This window comes from Pteropus medius, unplaced genomic scaffold (assembly GCF_902729225.1).
Source record: "Pteropus medius unplaced genomic scaffold, Ma_sr-lr_union100, whole genome shotgun sequence".
NCBI lineage: Eukaryota > Metazoa > Chordata > Mammalia > Chiroptera > Pteropodidae > Pteropus > Pteropus medius.
The window spans coordinates 2,586,895-2,611,200 of record NW_024349519.1 but is presented as its reverse complement, the minus strand read 5'-3'; the positions used below and the strand labels follow the sequence as shown (position 1 = coordinate 2,611,200).

The window sequence follows — 24,306 nt, the reverse complement described above, 5'->3', positions numbered from 1 at the left end:
CATTTATCTCAAAGCAGAATTTTCCATTGACTCAATTATATTTATTAAAACTATTGGACGTTTAAATTCCTCTTTTCTAAATCTCTTCTCCTGGGAAAAAAAAACTGAGAATCTTAGTTCTATTTTCACAAGCAGAATCAAACTGTTGTTTGTTTGTTTGTTTGTTTGTTTGTTTGTTGAACATGACTGAGGGAAAGCCGAATAGTGGGATCCCCAGACAGGGTCACCTTAATAATATCAACATAGGCCAGCATGGCAGATCCAGAAACTTAATATTTTTGGTGTCCCAGAGTTAACTTAATGCATGTAGAATGATTTATAATATAAACCAAAATACATACCTGTCAATTTAAAGCAAAAATCAAGTGAATCAGAACTTGATTATCAACCTAATCATATTCTCTGCCTATCAGAAAGTTTTGAGAAGCCAAGTTTATAATCATACATCTTTGGTAAGTGGGAAATAATAGAGAAGAGTATATAGTTAATTTGACGAGTTTAATGTTTAGCACTATCAAGCTGTCATAGCATGACAAATCCATTGCCACAAAAGAAGTATGTCAGTTGATAAGACCATGTATTCAGGTTGACTGGATATGGCACTATCATCCCTGGGCAGGAGGTGCCAAGCTGTTAATCAATGAAATCTTAAGTTACGCAAGAAATACAGTGACCTCATAATTCTGCCCCAATTAGAAAATTACTCTTTCTATTAAAGATAATCTCTCCTTCTTCCTTCGTCTATACAATAACAGAGAATGCAAAAGCAGAACAACGTTATAAATAAAGTCGATGGTGATCAAGCAGAAGAGAGTCAGATGGACAAAGAACACAGAACTCTTATCAGAAAGCTGCAGAGCCACCTGGCGAGAAAAGCCAGTCCTGAGAAGCAGGCATTTTGCAGAACCTCAGTAAAACATGATAAATACGTATATTGAAAGTAAACCAAATAACTACATGAGCATAAATTGAGTTCTGTCCAACCATTTGCTGAAAAAATTTCCACAGACAGTCATGAGACAAGGATCATGCAGCATGCACAGAAGAGGATTAGCAGAACAAGGGCAATGTCACCCAAATCAAGAAACAAAACATTTGCTAGCACTCTAAAGGTTATGTGTTCCCTTCCAGTCACCAACCTCCCAATGGTGACCACACTCCTGACTTCTAACGACATGTTAGTTCTGCCTGTTTTTATACTTTATGTAAATGAAATATGTAATCTTGGCTTCCATTGCTCAACTTTGTGCTTGAGAGAGTCATCTACATTTTTGTGTGTAGTTGTAGATCATTCTCACTGTTGTATTCTACCGTGTGACTATATCACAATTTAACTAGTCATTTTGTTGTTGATGTTCATGTGGGTAGTTTACAATTTTTGTCTATTTTGAGTATTGTTGCCATGAACATTCTAATACATATCTTTTGAAGGAGACCATTTTATACATATCTATTGGATATATATGTAGGAATGTATTTGCTAGGTCACAGGTTATGCATATATTCAACTTTAATAGTAACTGCCAGTTTTCCAAAGTGGTTGTACCAATTTATTCTCACAAGCAGTATATGAGAATTCCTATTCCTCCACATCCTTGTCAGCACCATCTTTTTTATCCTAATAATTTTGGTGGGTAGGTAGTGCTTTTAATTTGCATTTCCCTTATGATTACAGTAGCCTCTTCCTCGCCCCAGTCTGTGATTTTCCTTTTCTCAGTTTCAATCACCTGCTGTCAGCTGTGGTCTGAAAATATTAAATGGAAGATTCCAGCAGTAAACGACTTATAAGTTTTAAATTATGAGTCGTGCTGAATAGTGTGATGAAATCTCAGGATGTCCGCTCCATCCTGCTTGGGATGTGAATCATCTCTTTGTCCGGCATCTTTACACTGTCCACTCTTTTTGCCCCATAGACACTTAGCAGCCATCCTGGTTGTCAGATTGACTGTCACGATATCGCGTGCTTGTGTTCATTTAACCCTTATTTCACTTAATAGTGGCCGCAAAGCGCAAGAGTAGTGATGCCGGCAATTCAGAGAGGCCAAAGAGAGGTCGTAAAGTGAAAAGGTGAAAGTCCTCAACTTAATAAAAATTAAAAAAATGGGGGATGAGCACAGCATAGGAAATGCAGTCAGCAGTAATGTAATGGCTATGTGTAGAGCCAGATAGGTGATAGAGTGATCAGAGGGATTGTTTCATAAACTATATAAATGTCTAACCAGCATACTGTATACATGAAACTAATAGTAAAATAAAATAAACAAAAAAATTGTATGCTGAGATTGCTAAGATCTACAGTAAGAATGGATCTGCTCTCTGTGAAACTGCAAAGAAGGGAAAAGAAATTCAAACTAGTTTTGCTGTCACACTTCAAACTACAAACATTACAGCAACAGTGCATGATAAGTGCTTAGTTAAGATGGAAAGGCATTAAATTTGTGGATGAGAGACATGGTTTCTATCCATGGCTTCAGGCACCCACTGGAGGTCTTGGAACATATTCCCCACAGATATGGGGGGACAACTGTGATAAACTTGGGCAATTGTCATATGTTTATTGGCCATTTACATATCTTTTATCTTTTATGAGTTTTTTGCCCATTTTGCTGTTGAGCTGTCTTTTTCTTATTGATTTGTAGGAGTTCTTTATATATTCTGGATTTGTGTGTTTTATCATATATATTATATGTGTATAAATATATAGACTTAATATTTTATCCCACCCGTGGGTTACTGTTTTACATACCTTTGGTGAACAGCAGTTCTTAGGTTTTCATAGGTTATCACGTTTTTTCTTTTATGTTTGTTCTTTTTTATTTCCTATTTTAAAAAGCATTGCCTACTCTAAAGTCATGAAGATGTTTTTCTCTAAAAGCTTTATTGTTTTATTTTTCAATTTGTTTCACCAATCCATCTCACTATGGTCTGAATGTTTGTGTCTCCCTATCCAAATTCATATTTTGAAATCCTAATCCCTAAGGTGATGGTATTAGGAGATGGGGCATTTGGGAGATGATTAGTTCATGAGGACAGAACCCTCATGAATGGGATTAGGCTCCAGAGGGATTCCTCATCTCATTCCATCATGTGAGGACACAGCAGGAACCAGGCCCTCATCAGACACCAACATTTATGGTGTTTTTGTCATAGCAGCCCAAATGGACTCAGACACGTCTGGAATTGATTCTTGTGTATAATGTGAGGTAGAAATCTATACACATTTTTTTTCATTTAGGTATCCAATTGACCCAGAACAATTTATCGAGATGATCACCCTTTACCCTACTGCACTGGATGGTCGGTCTTGTCATAAATTATGTTATCATATATGTGTGGGCCTGTTATATTGGTTAGTTATCTGCTCTTGCACCAGTACCGCACTGTTTTGATTATCGTAGTTTTATAATAATAGTTCCTGATATCTCATAGTGTTAAGTTTTGCACATTTCTTCTTCCTTAAGAATGCCTTTGCTATTCTTGGCCTTTTGCATTTCCATATGAATTTTAGGATTAACTGTAAATTTTTGGTAAAAAACAACTTGGATTTTGGTTGAGAGCGCATTGAACTTATACCTTTACAATATTGCATCTTCCAATCCATAATAATATATATACTTTCATTTATATGACTCTTTATTTCTCAATAATATTTTATAATTTTCAATTAGAAGTCTTGTACATTTTAATTAGATTTATTTCTAGGTGTTTGAGTTTGTGGATGCTATTATAAATGTTTTATTTTCTATTTGTTTATTGCCAGTATATACAAATACGACTCATGTCATAGTCAACTCAGGCTGTTGTAGCAAAACACCATAAACTAGATGACTTATAGACAATAGAAATTTATATCTCCCAGTTCTGGAGTCTGGGAAATCCAAGATCAAAGTGTCTATAAAGATAAATGTGCTTATAGAAAAATACATCCCTCGAAATACACAGTTTAATTACAACTTCTTAAGTGATCATCCTCTTCCTTTTTTTAGAGCTCTTCATCATTAGATCAAAACACACATAAACATCTACCTGTAGCAAACATAGTAAGTTCTCTCACAACTGGAGGCTCACATTAAAGCCATCATAAGTGGGGAAGGGAAGGCTGATAATATAATGTTTATTTTAGTCTTTCTGCTTAACTTTTCTTTCCAGGCACTGGACTGAACTTACTTTTCAGAGCCAGAAATGATGATTGTTTATGTATCTAAATTTATTAATACTCTGCTCTTAGAAATTTTTAGGTACAATAGATTCCAAGAGTATTTTGGGAACTTCTCACTGGTGAAATCTAGATTGTATCCAGTGGAAAGCCAACAAACACATACTGTAAAGAGCCATTAATAATATAAATTTTTGGCATATATAAGACTCTTCTCATCTAGCATAAGGCAGCGTAGGTGCTTACTAAGAGTAATTAAATGAATGAGCAAATAAATGAAAAGTACTTTAGCAGCTAGCTCTATCTCCTCAGTTTACCCAAAGTACTGACACAAAGCCAAGTAGGATAGTGTTTGGAGTATAGCTAAAAATTTGGTTTTTGATTTTCCATCCTTTTTCTCCCCCTACTTCAAATTTAACGGGAAGTAAACTGTGCTCCGATGATGTCATAGCAGACAGGGCCATGCCCCTCTCCAAGTAAGGCTTGCCCACTGCCACACTGTGAGGAGAAAGTATTTGGTTTGGGGTCATAGTTGACATGCTTTAAGACATTTGTGCCACCTCCCCAGTTCCTATCTTTGAGAATTCCTGCCGTTCACAGTCTCTGCTATAAAGGACAGGCCTAAGTGGCCCTGATCCCACCCCATGTCCACCTCACCTTATTCTAAATAGATGAGGAACAGACTCGTGGACAAAAATAAGACTCCCAAGAATTTGAGCCAAATTACAGAAACCACAATCAGTGGTTGTGGACTTTCACTAAGAGCTGACATCCAGTGAGGGCTAAGGTTGGCACCAGTGCATGCCAAAGACAAGTACAACAAAATTTCAAATAATCAGAGGAAGCTAATACTATAGAGAAAAGAAATTAGACATGCTTAAAAAGGCAAGAAGAGTCAAAAGATAAAGAGTCAAAAAAAGAAAGAAATAATCAGTCAGAACAGAGACCAATAGACTTGTGTTTCTGACTTACTAGTTTGCAGCTTCAGTTGCTCTGAAGTCCGTCTGGACTTTGTTTTCTGCTTCTGGACATCTGTAGGATTGCTGGCTTTATCTTTACAGTTAGGTCCTCTTTTTAATTTGAATTAATTTCAGGAAAATTTGATTCCTAGCAACGAATAATCTCTTGACTAATGGGTTTCCCTCCTCCCCCAGGCACTCAGTGCTTTGGTGTAGCCCTGCTCTCTCGTGCGAGAGAAGTGATCTGAAACTTTCATGTTAGTGAGTACTTGGTTTGCTGACTTTTCCAGTAACATCTTAGGAAAGCAGTGTAGGAAGAAGGCAATATTAGATACTAAGAAATAACAATTCATGATATCATTTTTAGCATCAGTTAGAATATATTTTAGGAGTCTTCCCAGAGTACCATCTATGATCTCAGTAGCTGACCACTTACTCTGCTTAAAAGGGGTTCATCATTGCACATAAACCTTTTCCCATACCCATATACTCCACACACACACACCATATCAACTCTTCCGTCAAACCGTAAGTGCTTTGAAAAAAGGACCTATGTCTCCACCATCTTTGCATACTTAGCACCTCAGTGCAGTATCTAACAGCTGTAGTATTCATTTGAATGGATACATGTCATAGATGTAATTTGAACACATATTCTTTCTCCACCTCATGAATATTTTGAGAATGCTGGGGCCTGATATTCAGATATCATCTCTTCAGAAACCTTCCTTTTCCCTTTACCACTCTTTCTGACTTCCATGTATCCTTGGACTTAGGTGAGCACTGCTAGAATTGTTTGAAGAGCACAAGGAAGAGAAGAAAGCAATATTAGCCTTTATTTAGCCCAGTAAAAGAAGACTTAGCAATGGCCCATTCACATTCATAAAGTTGTGATTAAAGATGCCAGTATAGGCAATTGAAAGGGCAATTTTCTGAAGCAATTTTCTGAGCCAGCACAACCTCCCATTCCATCTGAGCTCTCCCAATATTGGCTCACAAATCCACAAGCTCGCATCCATTACATGCCAGTCACAAAACTGACTTTCGGATGAAGACACAGTGGGCATGTAGCATATTTGCAGCAGTGCAGGCATAAGTATATAAACCCAGGGACTTCAAAGGGCTACACTGTGCAGTGTTTAACTATTTCCTTGGAAAAGAGGCCATTCTCACAGATTTGATCTAAGGCCAATGAGGGAATACTAATAGAAACTCTCAAATACAGAACTATTCATAAATACTGTTTTAGAAAAATTATTTTCATGCATAAAAGACAGCTTTTTCTGAGAGACTACCGTTAACATTTATTTCCCTTTCCTATGTCATTAAAGGTAAGAATAATATTCAGAAAACTCAAAAGTCACATATGGAAATAAAAGAAAATTATGTTTTGAGCATGTTTGGTTCTCTAGCATATTATGTACTTTTCTTTTCTGGTACAATAGTATAATTTATTTTCTAAACATTTCAATTTTTACAGAATGAGTCATTGTTAAGGTAGAAACCAGCTAGATCATCCATTCATCAATCAATATACTTGCTTTTCTTTTTCTCGTATGTGTTTATCTTTTTACTAAAAAAGATATTAGGAATTTTTTCATTAGCAGTACTTTTTCCCTTTGGTTGTTTTGTTTGGTTTACAAGTAATGTGGTAAAGCTATCGTTAACTTTGTGTTGGTTCAGATTCCTGTTCATAATATTGAATAAGAAACTTGAGTCTTGTGCAATCCTCTAGTATCTCAAATCCGATGCCTTCCATACAGGAGATAAACAGAGAGCTCAAAAAGGGTGGGATAGAAAGGAAATGTTTTCTGTCCTTGAGAAAGGCCAATTGCACTTTAGCTTATTATGATAAATCCCTAAGAGTTGGCTGATTTTTATTTAATCATCTTGTTTCCATAAATTTGAAAAACCTAGTTCTCCCATCTTAAATATAATCACTTATGATATCGAGTTCATTTTAACGTATTCATTTGTTGAGCACATCTTTTATTATGTGTTCCAGAAGGTTCTGAGGAAAAGAAATATAGGTAGAAAAGAACAAAATATTATTTGGAACTAAACTATGATTATAGAGGGCAAAAAACATTGACCTGGGGAGTCAAGATAGCTGAATGCTAGTCACTGTGGTATTACCAATGAGTTGAATAGTTCTGCCATTTATTTGGCTTTCTCGTGCCCCTGTTTTTCCTTTAGTAAAATGAGATTCTTCCCATGACTGAAATCCCATTCAAAGACTCATTGACCCTTTTTTTTATCATTTATCTTTTGACCTATACTTGTGACAAAAAATCTTCTTAATTATTATGCATTTAATAATCCACTGTTTAGTATCTATTATATATTAAATACCAAAATTATTATTAGCTGCCTTAATATTTCTCATTCTAATTATATCAATGGAGAAAACTGTAATTTAAAAAAAAAGATTTTGGTTTATTGTGCTTTATTTCTAAGAAGAGAACTCAGAGACAATAGCTTTTATCTAAAACCACTATGCAGTTGACTTCCAGAAAATTCCCAAGAAACTAAATTGCTCTTAGCAATTATCTCCGTTAATATATTTATATTATAGACTCACAGGCCACCTGCTCATTAGAAAACATGGTCTACCAAAATCATATTTTAATGTCATTAGCTTTTAAACATTAGAAACGATTTCAATGCTCGAAAAAGTCTGGCGAGCATGATTATGTGTGGAAATTTTCAAGTAGAATGTATCAGGGAATATAAGTCGATTAAAGCATTTTGACATGTCTTACCAATTTTTTGTGCAGTTTCACATCGTGACTTGTAATAATAATAATAAATGGTGCAAAGATAATAGACTATTTTATCTACACCATTCCTCCCCCTGCCTCCTCCCCCAGGACTTCATTGTACAAGTATCTAATCAACACACTGCCAGTCTGCAAATAGTCTTTGTGGTGTCAGGAGGGGATTCTAGGTTTTCTTTTAAGGCCAATGCATTGTAGTGGTAGGTTGAACAATAAAATTCCCATTAATGGTCGGAAATGATTGACTACTGGCAATTTCATATGGCTCAAGCTAAAGAGCCTTGAGTTTGAATTCCAAATAGTTAATGGTACAATATTATCATCAATGTAAATAACTTAGAGAGTTTCTTCACTTTCTTTTTAGCGATTTTGGCATATATGGCAAAGGTGACGGTTGCTATGATTGAGAGAAATGGAAAATGTTTGTTAAGCAAGCATAATTTTTCAAATCCCAGTAGCTTTAAAGGCCTTCCATTCCTGTCCTGTATGCTCTGGTATGTCCTAGTAAGGTCACAGATAAAATTTGACACATACTTGGTGGAGTATCTAAATAGAAACTGTACTGAAGCAAATCAAGAACAGAGTACAAAAAAAAAAAAATCAAAGCACTGAGCAAACATTCTGAACTTTTGGCAAAGGAATTGGATGGCCTGAATCCCCATGACTCTTTGAGATATTAATAGTGATTCATTTTGCCATATTTGGGGCAGTTATATATTTATATATCATGCAGTGTGTGTGAGGCTTTCAAGGCTTGATGCCTTTTTGAAAAATGTGTTTCTTTGGAATAGAGCAGGGCAAGGAAGTGCCATTTTGTCACCTGTGTAGCATCCACCATACTGTACTCATTATATGCTAAGTAAAAGATGGGGGCTGCAGCAATGCCTGGAACGTGGCTCCCATCTGCTCTGCCAGAAGCCATAATGAAGTCACGAATTGCACAACAGTAGTAATTCACAGCTATTTATGATCATTTTAATAGCCAAGATCTAGATTAGAAGGCTGTGTTTACATGCCATGCAGCAGAATGGTTCCATGAATCACTCCCATAGTAACTTTCAGTCAAACCAATCAACCAGTTAATGAAAAACCAACCAGCAGGTCCTGAAGCTATGACTAACAGGTCTCCAAATTAGCCTTTTTTGATGCTCCACGTATCAGAAACAGAATTGACTCCTGCCCCATCCACACAGCCGCCCCTCCCCTGTCCTCTCTACAAACCACAGCCCTCCTCCCTTTCTCCACCCACACTCAAAACCCTGGGATCTCAGGTAAGTCAAAGGAGCTTTGGAAACTTCCGAAGAGCACCTGTAAACGTAATTTAAAAAACATGTTTATTTTTAGCACGTTTATTTTCTCATTGTTCTTTCCTCCATTTTGTGACTTCAATTAGTGATCCTCATAGCACATTTGCATCAAGATCAGTAGAACACTTTCCATTTGTCCATTTAAACTGACTTGAGGTTTTAGTTAATTATCACTTCCTGAGAGTCTGAAGGTCAGACTATTTCCTTTTGTTTCACATGGCAGTTAATCCTCTCATTAAGGGTGATGGAAAATGAATAATTAAACTTATGCCATTTTCTTGTTTCAGATAATGAGAGGAACTGAGATCCTAGAGATATCATATGAGAAGACAGGAAAGTGTTGAAGACTACTTCCTGCAAATACGTAAGTTTCTTTCCTCTGGTTTTATAGTAAAGAAGGTTCAGCTAAGGCTCTTCCGCCGAATTAAAATAAAACAAAATGAAAATGGGAACAGCTATTGGGCTCATCTTTGCCACTCACTGGCTGTGTGATTTGGGGAAAGGCAGCTAACCTTTTGACATTAATGGTTTTCTTACTTGTGAAATGGAGATAATAACCAACTTAGAGAATCGTTTGCATTAACTTGACCCGCTTTGTGGGTCACTTTGACCCACTGAGTTAAAGATTCAAGTTAAATTGTGCTGGGCCCTGGGAAAAAAACCCAGGTAGCCATGCCCTAGGAGATTCAACTTTTACCCATCATCTTCTAATTACTCTAAAAAGTTGTTTTTGGAGGGTGGAGGTCATAGCAAGCCACAGTGGATGACACCCAAAAGAGCACACCTGGTGAGGGAAGGTGTCTCTGTTCTTCCTCTGGTTTCCCATCTCGCTGGAAGCTGCTCACCCTATGCCTCCCAGTGCTGTTCCAATGAGACTAGTGAGCGGGCTACCTTTGTATTGTGACTTCGGCCTCACCTGACCGTGTTTTAGGGGAAATTGAAGCTCGTGCTGACTAAGAGTGGACCCATCCCCGTTGAGGAAGTCTCGGCCTCCTGAGGGAATACCTCACAGGCTAACATGGTCATTCCTTTTGCTGTGCCAAGCAGTGGGCTGTACAAAGTAGGGATAGGGCCCTGCAAGATGCAGAGTTCAGGAAAGCTCAATAGAAGAAGGGGGATCCTGGCTGGATTTTGAAAGACCAGTAGCTTTCAGATTTCCAGAGAGAAGGAGGGAATATGTTCCAAGTCAGTGAGGAGAATGAGCAAAGTGGGAAGGGTCTGGGATGAGCCTAGGATAGGAAATGTTCCCAGAGGCTGGACCATGGACTACGAGCGTAAGGAAGTAATGGGAGCTGAGCTGCTCAGACAGGGTTGGGCTAAGGCCTTAGACTTTATCCTGCAGTCAGTACAGACATTGGAGGGTGAAGGCAGTATTTTAGGGAGAAAAGTGTGTAGTGCTGTGCATGCAGAATCAGTGGGGATAGATTTGGTGGGAGGGTCCTAGAGCCTGAGGTAGTGGAGACTGGGGAATGAAAAAGAAAAGAAGATGCACTGTGGTGGCTACATGAGTTCGTGCATTGATTACATGCAAAGGGGTAGAAACCTGCTCAAAATTTAATTTTAACATTTAGTTTGTCAATGCTTTACCCAAAGCCGTCATTCAGTAAATACTGATTGGATTTTTGTAGGGAAAATATTTTGCCCCTTTAGAAAAGGTTCTAGTAAGAAAGAAGCAGCTTTAAAACTGCTTCTGGAAGAAAAAAAGTCACAGGGGAAAGCGAATGGAGCATGAGTGATTGAAAGAGTGACAAAATGCTGGTGTCTTTCAAAAGAAAACACCCATGAGCTGATGCTTAAATGTGACAGGTACTTTCTGGCAGCTCTTTTCTTTCCTCATAAATATTGGAAAATACTTTCTATATCTTCCCATAAAATGTAAAAAAAAAAATCCTAATAATGATGCCATTATCATTTTTAATTGAAAAACATATGAAAGTTAGAAAATTAAATCTGGAAGAGAATTTAGATATCCTCTCATCCTTTCACAGAAGGGGAAACAGGACAAGAGAGTGATGACCCACCCAAGCTGTCCAGTGGAGCCTGCCAGACCCATTGCTAGAAAGTAATTGCTTTGACTCCTGGTCTGGTGTTCTTTCTGCTTTGCCACAAGAATCTCCAAATACAATTTTATTGCTGACATAGAAGAGCTGGCGCTTTCCATTTTCTCTTTCTAATATCAAGAACTGTTTTATAGGCTAAAATCCTCACATTTCTCCTTACTGCGTAATTTTTCCTTGTTTATGGAATTAAATAATTAACGGTGAGGTAATCCTTGTGGTGAAGATACCATCACCCAGGGCAGGGCAAGTCATGTAGAGGGAAGGAAAGTGGGTGTGCATAGGAAAGAAAGTATTCTGGCCAGCCTGCTCAACTGGGGTTCAAGGTAAGGTGAATTCACAAAGCATCAGCAAACTGCTGGCCTTGAATTCACATGTGCCCATGTGGACTATCATCCAAGGCCTTTAAGCAGAGGCATGAAGCTCCCTGTCAGAGAGTCACAGGAGTCACCTCTGTGTGAGTCTCTCTTCTCCGTTTTCGTAGGAGATCTAAGATGATTCAATAACCACTTCCAAAATGGGGGCAGGGTTCTCCATACCACCAACCAATTCTCCAACACCTGCTGGATATCCTACAATTTAACTCAATTCTTACATTATCTACCTGGAGATAGCATCAGATCCCACTGGTTAAGGGCTCGATTCTACAAGAGTGCCTCCCTGCCTCCATTCCAGATGCCAATCACAAGTCTGGTTATTACCTGGGCTTCTGGCCCACTGACTATTAATTGGAGGTCACAATTACCACCTCTTTGGGTTCATTTAATTTGCTAGAGCAGCTCACTAAACTCAGAGAAACATTTCACTTATTAGATTATTGGTTTATTATAAAAAGATATAATTCAGGAACAGCCAGATGGAAGAAATGCATAGGGAAAGGTATGGGGAAAGGACACAAGAATTTAATGCCCGCTCCCCGAATCTCCACGTGTTCATGCACCTGGAAGCTCTCTGCACCCACCTACTTTGGAGATCTATACAGGCTTCCTCATGTAGGCATGATCAATTATAAACTCCATTTCCAGCCCTTCTCCCCAATCTGGAGCATGGAGGGTGGGGCTGAAAATTCTAAGCTTCTAATCATGACTTGGTCTTTATGATAACCAGCAGCCCCTATCCAGGAGCCCACCCAGAGCTGCCTCATTAGAACCAAAGATGCTCTTAGGGCTCTTATCACTTAGGAATTTACAAGAGTTTTAGGAGCCCCGTGTCAGGGACTAGGATGAAAACCAAATATATATTTCTTATTATAAATCATAGTATCACAGGGCCCCTCCCCTTGACCTTGCAGAAGTCTCCACTTCCTACAGGGTTCCCAGTAGCCTCAATTCCCTGTTCTCCGCTTTTCCTAGAAAAAAGTTTAATTAAAAAAATAAATTTATGCTGCCTTTTTCTTTTTCCTCCAACCTTTTTCATTCCTTAGGCCCAGCCTCTCATCCAGGTTAAATTGCATTTCTCCACCATAGCATACACAGTTCAGGGCCCCGCTTCCTCAGCTTCCTGTCCATGGCACCTTCTCCCCCAGACCTGTTTCTCTCCATATATTAAGAACCTGTGCTGGGGAGGAAGTGCCCCAAGAACCTCTGCAGATAAATGCTGCTGACTCCTTCCCACCGTCTCGGTGACCTGGCCTGGGCTCAAGCACAGGGAGTCCTGTCAAGGGAAGCTTCGGGTTTAATTAACAGAAACTCAAACAGTTGTATTATATTAAAGTGTACATAAGGTTAGAACATGTGCAGTTGAGGTCTTTGAAAGGCCATTGTTAGCACAACACGGTGACGTACTCAAGTACAGCAGGTCTTGAATAATGTCGTTTCTTCAATGTCATTTTATTACAACATTGATGAGATGCTATAGGAACTTAATTATTGTTTATATCAATGAGCCTATAGTAAAATTGGTTTCTTCATACGTAGTATCACTATAGTTCCAAAAACCAGCCGATGATGCTAAGTGAGGACTTATTGCTGTGTGTTTTCATTAGGATGTTTTTCCATTAAATACTTTCCATTAAAGCCTGTGAAGAGATCTATTTGGATGTCTGGCTTTATGATATTTTCATTTCAAAATTGGGTCAAAGAGAAACATAGTGATAGGTGGTAAGTTTCTTAAGCTTAGATCTATCTTTCACATTTTATAAATGTCAACTTTTTCTGTAAACTAAAATTTTCAGAATTAGCTAGAATTTTGAACCTTTTTCTTTTATGGCCATCTTAAGTTTTTGATGTTTAGCTTATCGGACACTTATTCCTTGTATTACCATGTTTCTATTCTATAGATTCCCCATCAAGCTGTAAATGGTGAGGATAGATCTTCTGATTGTAGGCATTCATCTCATTTCAGCTTTCTTTCTGTCTTTCTTAACTTGTGTTTCTTTAACTTTGGAATCATTTGGTGCTGGGTTATATTGAATCTAGCATCAAGGTTCAGTTGATGCTTCATTCATTCACAGGATGTGCTGGACGTGAACTATATGCTAGAAATGTTCGAGGTGCTGAGAAAATCATTGTGAATAAAAATACTTGTCGTCTCTGCTCTTGTGGAGCAGTCAAGCAATAATCTAATGATCATACAATTAGTATATAATTAAGATTGCAATAAATGAGATAAAGGGAAAAATATGAATAATGAGTTGACGATTTCCAATGGTTACAATTTTATCAATTGGAATTCTTTCTGTGGAAACCTATTTAAACATTTGTTTTAAAATTTAAAAATGGATGTTAAAATAAATGTATATTTTACAAACACTTATTCATTATATAGAATTATATTGCCCATTTTTTATTTTCTGCCTAGCACTCCTTACTCTTTCTTATTGTAACAGTTATTAGAGATGGTCACGTTGATTCAAAAGAGGACTATTTGAATCTTTCCCCAGCATTTTCTACGTGGAGCTGCTGGGAAGGTTTCCTCCTTGTTGGTTGCGCAGTGGAGATGATGTGACTCTGGGCTGCTATTGTCCATGCCCATCTTCAAACTCCCATTAGCACCTCAGGTTTGGATACAGGAGATTTAAACTCCTATTTCCAGCTCAAGTGAGTTTGACTCAGTTTCTGTCTCTTGCTAACCATGAGTTCACGTTAATACAGAAAGCAAGCACTTAATGTTGTGAATATTTCTTAGTATGGATTATTACAAGAGGCTGGGCTGCCTGGGCATATTTTCAGATTAATCCACCGAGGTTCTGATATTCTTGCTTAATATTCTCGAAGCAATTTTTCCTTACACCATTTCCCTAATTCTTTGTTCTGAGTCAGTTAGGGGAGGAGGGTGGAGTCAGTCTTGATGTTCTTCATTATTGATTCACATTCCTGAAAGATTCCCAAAGTTCTGATTGATGAATGCCTGTGCCAGATGTCATAAGTCAAAGGAGTCACCATGGTGCATCTGTATGAAGAAGCCAAGGATCTTTTCACAGGTTTATTGACCATTTGCATTTCCTCTTAGGTTTCCATTACTTGACTTGTACAACAGAATGGGACCATCTTTAGAATACGTCCTGTTATTTCATTTCTATTTCTTCTCTTCTTTAAACTTAATGCCTCTGATTACTCTATTTTATTTTAGAAGTGTATAACATCTCAGAGCTTACACAGACTTTGTTTTGGCAGATTTCTGATAATAGGTAGAAACCTTTCAGCTTTTGGTTTCATCACAATTCAGATATTGAAATGAAAACTAAACAAAATTTCCAGCATGCCTTTAATCTCAGTTTAAATTAGTCTAGGTTAAACAAGAATTACCTCTTTTATAACACTTTACTTTTGTACTTTCTGAAGAACAGAATTAGAGGCAAAATATTATAAAAGAAAGTTTCAAGAAGTTTAGAGTACTAGCTTTAAAAGTTTAGAGTGCTAGATTTAAAAATCTAGTAAAGTTTAGAGTACTAGATTTAAAAATCTCTGAATTCTACTATTTTCTGTGACACTTTCAGTAAGTCATTTCCTTTTCTTTCTCTAAATGAGGATGAAGAAGAGAGTTAAGCTATATCCAAGATTCTCGACCCTGGCTGCACATTAGAATTACCTGAAAAAACTTTTTAAAAATATTGATGCCCACCCAGGCCAGTTAAATCAAGATCTCTGGGAGTGAAATCTATGTATCAGTATTATTTTAAAGAACTACAAGTGATTTTGATGTGCAACTAAGAATGGGAATGACAAACCTGATCATCTCTAATATCCCTTGCAGCAAACATCTTTATGATTCTAAAACATGCTGAGATTTGGGCAGTGTTGTAAAACCCTTTAGTGATTTGTAATGTAGTAAAACTGAGATTCTACTTTATTTTTCTACATAATGCGATGACATTTAGAACTGACCTAAACAGATGGCTTATATGATGTTTGCTAGTAGGTGAAGTCATTCATGAGTCCTCTTGCTTTTCCCCCTCCTCCTATGGTATTTATGTCTCTAAATAAAACATTATTATGGGCTTTTGTTGAGCTAAAAAGTAAATGAACATGTACTCATGTTTATAGCAGCATTATTCACAATGACTCAAACATGAAAGCAATCTAAGTATCCATCAACAGATGAATGGATAAGCAGAATGTAGTATGTATATATACAATGGAATACTATTCAGCTTTAAAAAGGAAAAAAAATTGTGACATATGCTCCAACATGGATTAACCTTGAGGATGTTATGATATGTGAACTAAGTCAGTCACAAAAGATAAATAATGTATGATTCCATTTATATGAGGTACTTAGAATAGTCAAAATCATAGAGACCAAAAGTAGAATTTTGGTTGCGAGTGGTTAGTGGCAGGGGGCCGAAGATATGGAGCTATTGTTTAACTGGTAAAGAGTTTCAGTATTACAAGATGAAAAGGGTTCTATGGATGGATGGTGGTGATGGTTGCACAACAATATGGATGTGTTTAATGCTTCTCAGCTGTACACTTAAAAATGGTTACGATGGAAAGACCGTAGAAATTTGTGGCCTTTTGTGAGTATTGCTCAAGACTATGTATTTCTCGATGTTTAAAAAAATATATAAGGGTTAAGATGGTAAATTTTATGTTATATGTATTTTACCACAATAAAAAGAAAATTTCTTTTTAAATAGATGAACAAAGAGGCATAAATGAATGGTCAATCTGTCATGTAAATCGCTAATCTAGAAGACAGCCAACAATCACTTCTTCAGTCCCCACTTCGAGATTAACAACAAAAACATTGGGTTTAAAGTATATACATGAATTTTGCATATATGGCTGTCAATGAAGAGAAAAGAACAGAGTAAAATAAGACCCACTTCATTAAGAAAAATTTATGAAATCAATAGCCATTTAGTCAACCAATTAGTTATAACTTATAAGCATATTTCACCCAGGAAATGTTTGATAACAGTTTGGGTTGACAAGGACAATGTGTCTAGCATGGAGTTCCAGCCCAAATTTACTAACAAAATTTGATATCTCTGCTGCACAAGGAATTTAAAATATTACTGGGGAAACAAAACCTTTAAGACACACAAAGATACTCCACGAAACCCTTCTCTATTGCATGACAGAGACCATAAGTCCAAAAAAAGAAGTCTCAGCTTGAACTTCAAGTGAGAAATATTTCCTGGAGCCTGTTATGTCACCATTTGGGAACATAATCAATGAAAGGGTCTGAGGCTTCCTGAGAAGCTGCTTTGATCACAAAAACATGAGCTTCATTTTTAGATCAAACTACTGTTTGTTTTTTCTTTTAAGATAATTATTGATTAAGCTCTTCTCTGCTGAGTCAATAACCAACTGTCAGTTAGCAGAGGTTGCTCAAATGTGAAGTTTGATTTCCCAAGCTACAGACACAGGAAAACATGAGGTCAGAGCACCAAAGGTTTGAGCTCTTCAGTTTAAAAACCACATGCAGTATGAAAGAATGTGCTGGTGTTCTTTGAAGTCTGACTTACATAACTTCAGATTCCAAAGAGAGATACATTTCTCCTCCCACTGAATTCAGTTGCTTTAGAAGCAGTCCAATTTTTTTTAAATTAATTTTTGGTAGAACTAAAGAGTATACTTAACATTCAGGTTGTCTTAACAATATAAGCCCAGGGCCGCTGTAAACCTCATATTTTGAGTCACAAGGACATAAAGATGAAAAGGGCATCACTCTGGTCTGGAAAAACTCACTCACTCTCTAGGGGGGAACCAACACCTACATGAAAACGGAAGACCGCCTTCAAAATGCTTCGAAATGTATCTGCTCTCATTTTATGCTAGGAAGAGCATCTTCATGGTTTCCACTGACCTTCAGAAGAAATAAATACTCATTATATTTTTATTTATATGTTTATTGTATATAGTTTTAATTGTGGTAAAATACACATAAACATAAAATTTACCATTTTAACCATTTTCAAGCATACAGTTTAGTGGCATTAAGTACATTGTTGTGTGACCATCACCATCATCTATAGAACTCTTTCATCTTCCCAAACTGAAAGTATACCCATTTAACTATAACACCCCATTTCCTCCTTCCCTACCCTCCAGCAATGACCCTTCTACTTTCTTTCTCTATGAATTTGACTGTTCTAGAGACCTCATATAAGTGGCATCATCCATATTTGTCCTTTTATAACTGACTTGTTTCACTCAGCGTAATGTCCTCAAGGTAGAGTTGTTTTTGTTTTGTTTTGTTTTTAAAGCTAATACTTTCAAGGGTCTCATAAACAAGCAACTGTACTTGTTCTAGCTGAGGTCCCCGTTTATTTACAGATCTTATTAAAGAGTCACTTATCTCTGTGGTAAAGGGAGCTAAGATGTCATTTTGCATATAGTTAAGGGAAATCACTGTCATTCATGAATTGTCTGGAACCATCCAAGGTTCCGTGAGCTCTCAAAAGCACCAGCACCTCTCCTAATAAATGTTTGTGGAGGTTGTGAAGCTTTTCTACAAGAGGGAGCGAGAAGGCAGCCAGCCTGACTCAGAGCGGCCACGCCAGCCCCCGGCCCACATGGCTCTACACTTGATTATGGGTGTGTATAACCATCTGGTATGTGGGTTTAGCAATAAGAATGAGAGACTCAGGCTCTCCATGTCACATGTTGCTATTATTTTATTTAACACTGTTCTCTGGCCAACACTGCACAAGCACTGCATAAACCTGAAATTCTTCACTACACTCTTTATTGTACAAGGGACACTTCGCCAAACTTGCTTCAGGGGGTTGAGTCTCCAATCCCTGGAAAAGTAGCCATATTTCCTAATGCTTTTCAAATACGAAGTCTTGAGTGTTTAAACTCTAAAAGCTGTGCTGTAATTTTTTTTTTTTTTAAGTAAGTGCTATTTCTAGGCAAATTTCACTATATTTCATTAGGCTTCTGTCCTGGAGGAAAATACATCCCTCTGTATTCCGTGGTGATAAGGCAGGAAATGAAGTAACTGTTTTTGTTCACTATATCCTTTGCTGTTTCTATTTAACATCCTGATTTTAGCTAAAAGTTTATTTGTAAATCACAATTCTTTGTGTTGTACTTTAGCAAATGGAAATTTGTGCTTTCTTCGAAAGAAAGTCACTTCCTAGGTACATTATTTCACCATAATATCTTCCAATGTTGTAATCCCGTAACAAAAATTTTATAAAACCATTATTTGCAAATGTTCATATTTGCCTTTCTCTTATGCTCTTTAATAGACTCCCCAATTCTCCTCTGGGCTCCAGTATTGAGATATTTAAATGCTTCTCCCTTCTACTAGGAAACTAAAGTTCCATTTCTACAGAAGAGTCTCAATCTGCAGCAAACTACTCGGGCATGTAAGAGATAGTCTTTGATCTGCCCCTGGCACATCCTACTGCCCTATTGGGTGAAAAACCAAAAGGAAATTCCTTTCTCTTTCTTCCTTTTAAAAAAAAATTATTTTAAAATTATAGTTCACATAAAATATATTATTGAAGTTATACAACGTAGTGATTTGACATTTATATACTTTATGCAGTGATTACCACGATAAGTCCAATAACCATCTGTCACCATACATAGTTATTACGGTATTATTTACTATAATCCTTATGCCATACTTTACATCCCTGTGACTTATTTTTTAACTGGCAGTTTGTACTTTTTAATTCCTTACACCTCTTCACTCATTCCTTCACCTGCTTCGCCCACAACCATCAGTTTATTCTTAGTATCTATGAGTTTGTTTCTATTTTGTTTTGTTTGTTTTGTTTGGTAGATTCCATTTGTAAGTGAGATCATATGGTATTTGTCTTTCTCCACAAGTCAATTTCGCTTAGCATAATACCCTCTAGGTCTATTCATGTTGTCACAAATGGCAAGATTTCTCTTCATGGCTGAGTAATATTCAGTTTATATATCTTCTTTATCCATTCATCTATCAATGGATGCCTAGGTTGCTTCCATATATTGTCTAATTGTAAATAATGCTGCAATGAACATAGGAGTGAACACATCATTTCAAATTATTGTTTTTTGATTTCTTCAAATAAATACCCAGTGTACATGTGTGTATCCCTTTATTATTTATTGTAGTTATACATGCTCTTATTAATTTTGTCTTTTTAAACAAATTTTATTTTTTAACCATCATATTAGCTTTATCATTGGTTGATCCACTGCTTTTACTAAATGTTTGCTTTTGTCAATGAGATTTTTTTCTTTTTTATGTTTTCTTATTTTTAGTTTTGACTTTTTCTTTTCCACTTGAAGAAGCCCCTTTAACATTTCCTATAGTGAGGTTTAGTGGTGATGAACTCCTTTAGCTTTTGCTTATCTAAAGAATTCTTTATCTCTTTTTCAAGTAACCTTGATTGTAGTTTTCTCCCTTTCATCACTTTGAGTAATCTCTGTTGTAGTAATCTTAGTTGTAGGTTTATGCCTTTCAACTCTTTGAATATGATGTTGTGCCATTTTTTTCTGGTTTGCAAAGTTTCTGCTGAAAAATCAGCTTATAGTCTTATGGGGGATCTTTTATATGTAACTAGCTGCTTTTCTCTTGCAACTTTTAAGATTTTCTCTTTATCTTTAACTGTTGGCATTTTAATTAAGATATATCTTGGTGTGGCCTTGTGGGTTCATCTTGTTTGGGACTCTCTGTGCTTCCTGGACTTAGATGTCTTTTTCCTTTGTTAATTGCACGAACGATTCTGAGACCCACGGAGCCAATTGAGATTAATTATGAGCCTTTATTAGCCGGCTGGCAACTGACTCTCTACCACACAGGGTTAGAGGAGAATCAGCCCTGAGCTTTCAGAGGAGTCAGCTTATAAAGCTTAAGACCATATCCTGGTGGTCTTCTGAACAAGCAAGCAGATTACAGAAGCGGAAGTTGGCTGTTAGCATATCTTTGCCCAGAACCACACTCTTAATTAACAAGTAAGTGGATTACAGAAACAGACATTGGCCATCTTCATATCTCATACAATACACTTCCTCACCCACACCCAAGCAAGTAGGACAACTTCTGGTATCTAAAGATATTTCTTCCCTGTAGGAAGAGATTAGCTAGTTGGCTTAGCTAGTTGGCTCACTTGAAAATTTTCCACCCTTAACACCTTCACCAGGTTAGAGAAGTTTTAGGCATTATTTCTTCAAATAGATTTTCTGTTCCTTTCTCTCTTCTTCTTCATTTTCTGGGACCTCTATGATGCAAATTATTGGTATGATGTTGTGCCAGAGGTCCCTTAAACTACCCTCATTTTCTTTATTTTATTTATTTATTTTTTTTTTGCTATTCCAATTGAGTGATTTTCACTACCTTATCTTCCAGATTGGTGACCTGTTCTTCTGCATCATCTAATCTACTATTCCCTCTAGAGTATTTTTCATTTCAGTTATTGCATTCTCCAGTTCTGATTATTTTTTGTATCTTTGTTGAATTTCTCACTGAGTTCATCTACTCTTCTTCCAAGTTTATTGAGCATTTTTATAATCATTGTTTTAAACTCTTTATCTGGTAGATTGCTTATCTCTGTTCTATTTAGTTCTTTGCTAGAGTTTTTGTCCTGTTCTTTTGTTTGGCACATATTTCTGTGTCTCCTCATTTGCCTGTCTCTCTTTGTTTGTTTCTATTAGATAGATCCACTACATCCCCTGGTCTTGAAAGAGTGGCCTTATAAAAAAGTTGTCCTGTGGAGTCCAATGGCATAAGCCCCCTGGTCACCAGAGCCAGGTGCTCCAGGAGTGTCCCCTGCCTGGGTTGCATGTGCCCTCCTGTTGTAGTTGGGCCTCAATTGCTGCAGGCATGCTGGTGGGTGGGGATGATTCTGAGTCTCACTGGCTGTAAAGATTGGGCAAGACTACTGTGGATGATCTGGTATATGAGGGCTGACTCCACTGAGCGAGATTTACTTTGGAGAGGATCTGGTGCTAGCCACAGCCACCCGTTGGGTGTGTATGTTGTGGAGCTGTTTGGGTTGAGCTCTAGTGCTAACCTAGGCTGGCCAGCACTTATGCTGGTCCTGGGGCAACTTGGTAGTAGCTATGATGCAAGCTAAGGCCAGCAGCTGCTTGTGTGGAGGATCTGGAGCACACCTGCAAAAGACTCTGACCAAGGTGATCAGGTTGAATGGGGTGAGACCTCAGGAATGAAAGGTGTTCACCAGGATAATGGAGAGTGACGCCTTCCTGCTCCAGGCCAGCCAGGTGGAAAGAGAGCACAACAAAATAAACAAAGGAACAATGACATCCACTAGCACTTCCCTCCCCAGAGAGAGTTCCCATTGATCCCTGCCCCTCTGGCCCTCCCCCTAATGTTATTCTTCCCCCTAATTTAATTCCTCCCCATATGACTCAGGCACTTGTTGACCTGCTGCCTCTGTGCTGGAGCTTGAAGCAATTAAGTTTGTGCATGAGCCCTTTAAAAGCAGCATCTTGGTCTCCCACAGCCCCTCTTCTCTTTCAGACATAATCTGGGCCGGTTTTCAAAGCCAGATGTTATGGGGACTCCTCCTCTTCTCAGCACAGGTGCCCTGGGCTGGAGAGCCTGGTGTGGGCCTGGGACCCCTCGCTTCTCAAGGGGGACCTCCCCAGATGTCTGTCCTGATTCTTAATTGCCACACAATGGATGTAGGACCTGACCAGACCACGTCTCTGTCCCTCTTACTTTCAATGTGGTTTCTTTATATCCTCAGTTATAGGGAGTCTGTTCAACTAGCCTTCAGGTGGTTCTCAGCAGTGGTTGTTCTATATTTAGTTGTAATTTTGATGTGTATGTGGGAGGAGGTGAGATCAAGATCTATTTACTCCACCATCTTGACCCCATAACTCAACACTATCTTGACCTCACATCTCAAGACTTTCTCTTTCTCTTAACTAATATTCCCCCACTCTTGGTAGGTTTGCCTTTACAGTTTATTATCAAAAACTTGCTAATAGAACTAGCTTTCTTCAAAATTTCAGTCTCCTCCGAGTTATATGGAATGTCTTATTTATCCCATAAGTGAATGCTGGGTACTGAGTCAGGCCTCTGGGATGCACTAAGATGGACCAGACACAGTCTATGTCCTGAAAGAGAAAGGAGAGGACTCGCATTCCCTTACCGTACTATAAGTCAGGGTGTAGTATGTGGTATAAGAGAAGGCTGTGAGGATTCAGACGGGCAGATTTAGGGTTCACAGACAAGTGAAAATAACCAACTTTTCGTGAACATATACTATGTATTGGGCACTGTGTTAGGCAGCTTATGTGTATTAACCATTAAGCATTTTCATCCCTAATTTAGAAATGAGGACACTGAGGCTTCGTTAAATGTGATTGTTTGCTCAGTTGTTATGCTTTTTACTGCACTATCCCTGTTGTGACTGGAATAACCAGACTCAACCTGAGTGCTTTGATTATAGAGGCAGTGTATTAGCTGGCGGCTGTCCTTCCAAAGGAGCAGCCCCGAAAATGCCAAGATACAAGGTTTTTAAGCCCTAAATTCTATTCCTCATTCTGTCTTAAACACAAAGGTCCATCTTTCTCCTATTCACTACCTGTCAACCCACTGGTCAGGTGGGCAAGCGGGAGTACAGAAGCAGAAAGCTTGTTGTTAGAATGTTATGTTCCTATGGGTGATTGCCTATGTTCCCATGGGCAATAGCCAGTGTTCCCATGGGCGATGGCCAAACAGTAATTTTCAGCTTATATAAAATTGATTATTTTTCATGCCACGCAAGCAAGCAGGGTTACACAGGCTAAAATTGGCAGTTAGCGTATGAGCTCATTGTTACAAGTTTCATGATTAACAGAATGCGGTTAGGGGCTCCAGAAACTAGGCCTAAGGTATAGACTTCCTTTGTCCAGTTTCAGGTTTTAATTATCCTTTAACCCTTTCACATTTCAGCAGGCTATCACATCCCATGATAATAACACTTCTTACTTCATGTCCTGTTATTGATCCCAATCCACCTCCCCACTAAAAAAGGAAGAGAGAGACTGGAAGGATTCAGTCAGCTCTTACCAGATCTGAACTGCCTTCTAGTTTGCATCAGAAATTTGTGGAATGTATATTCAGAGAAATATATGTGCCCAAATGGTAGCCAAAAGTGTAATTAAAATATATATATATGGTTTTGAGAGCCGCCTATTTTATTTAGAGAAGCACACTGGTGAATTCCTTCATGAGTGTACATAATTCTTTCCTCCTCCTGTGATTCCAGTTAGAAGGGAAAAAACTAAGTTTGGAACTTGAGTAATTTACTAAAGATTTTCTGGTGATAGGAAGAGACACAAAGCCATAATAACACTTATGTAGATAAAGCAGCAAGCAAAATTCAGATTCAGAATACTTTCTTGAGTATCTACTATGCGCCACTACCTTAAAGGCTTTACTTTTACCATTTTATCTTTATTGCAAACTTGGGAGCCAGATGCTAATCTCAACTGACCCAAGAGGAAACTGAGGCCCAGCTAGATTAACTGATGGAATTTAGATTCAAACTCAGATCCTCCACCTCCAAGTGCAGCTTATGACTTGAAAGCAGACATGTTTGAGATCTAGGCAAAGGCTTTTCAGCTAAATTACAGTCTCTTCCATCAAAGCTGGAAATGCAGCTTTCTCCACACTGGGTTGTTGCCTTAGCACACCAGGCAAGAGACA

At 37.8% G+C, this 24,306-nt stretch overlaps 1 protein-coding gene across 22 annotated transcripts in view; it reads left to right on the top strand.

Annotated features, from left to right (window-relative positions):
• Positions 1 to 24,306, top strand: part of PCED1B (PC-esterase domain containing 1B) — a 193,269-nt gene that overhangs the window by 8,397 nt on the left and 160,566 nt on the right. For 21 of the 22 annotated variants that reach the window (XR_005657182.1, XR_005657183.1, XR_005657175.1 and 18 more), the window contains exon 2: positions 9,487 to 9,563. The gene's annotated coding sequence lies outside the window, so the exon portion shown is untranslated. Of the gene's footprint in view, positions 1 to 8,866; positions 9,164 to 9,486; positions 9,564 to 24,306 lie in introns of those variants that run through there. The other variant, XM_039882204.1, reaches the window with a different exon arrangement.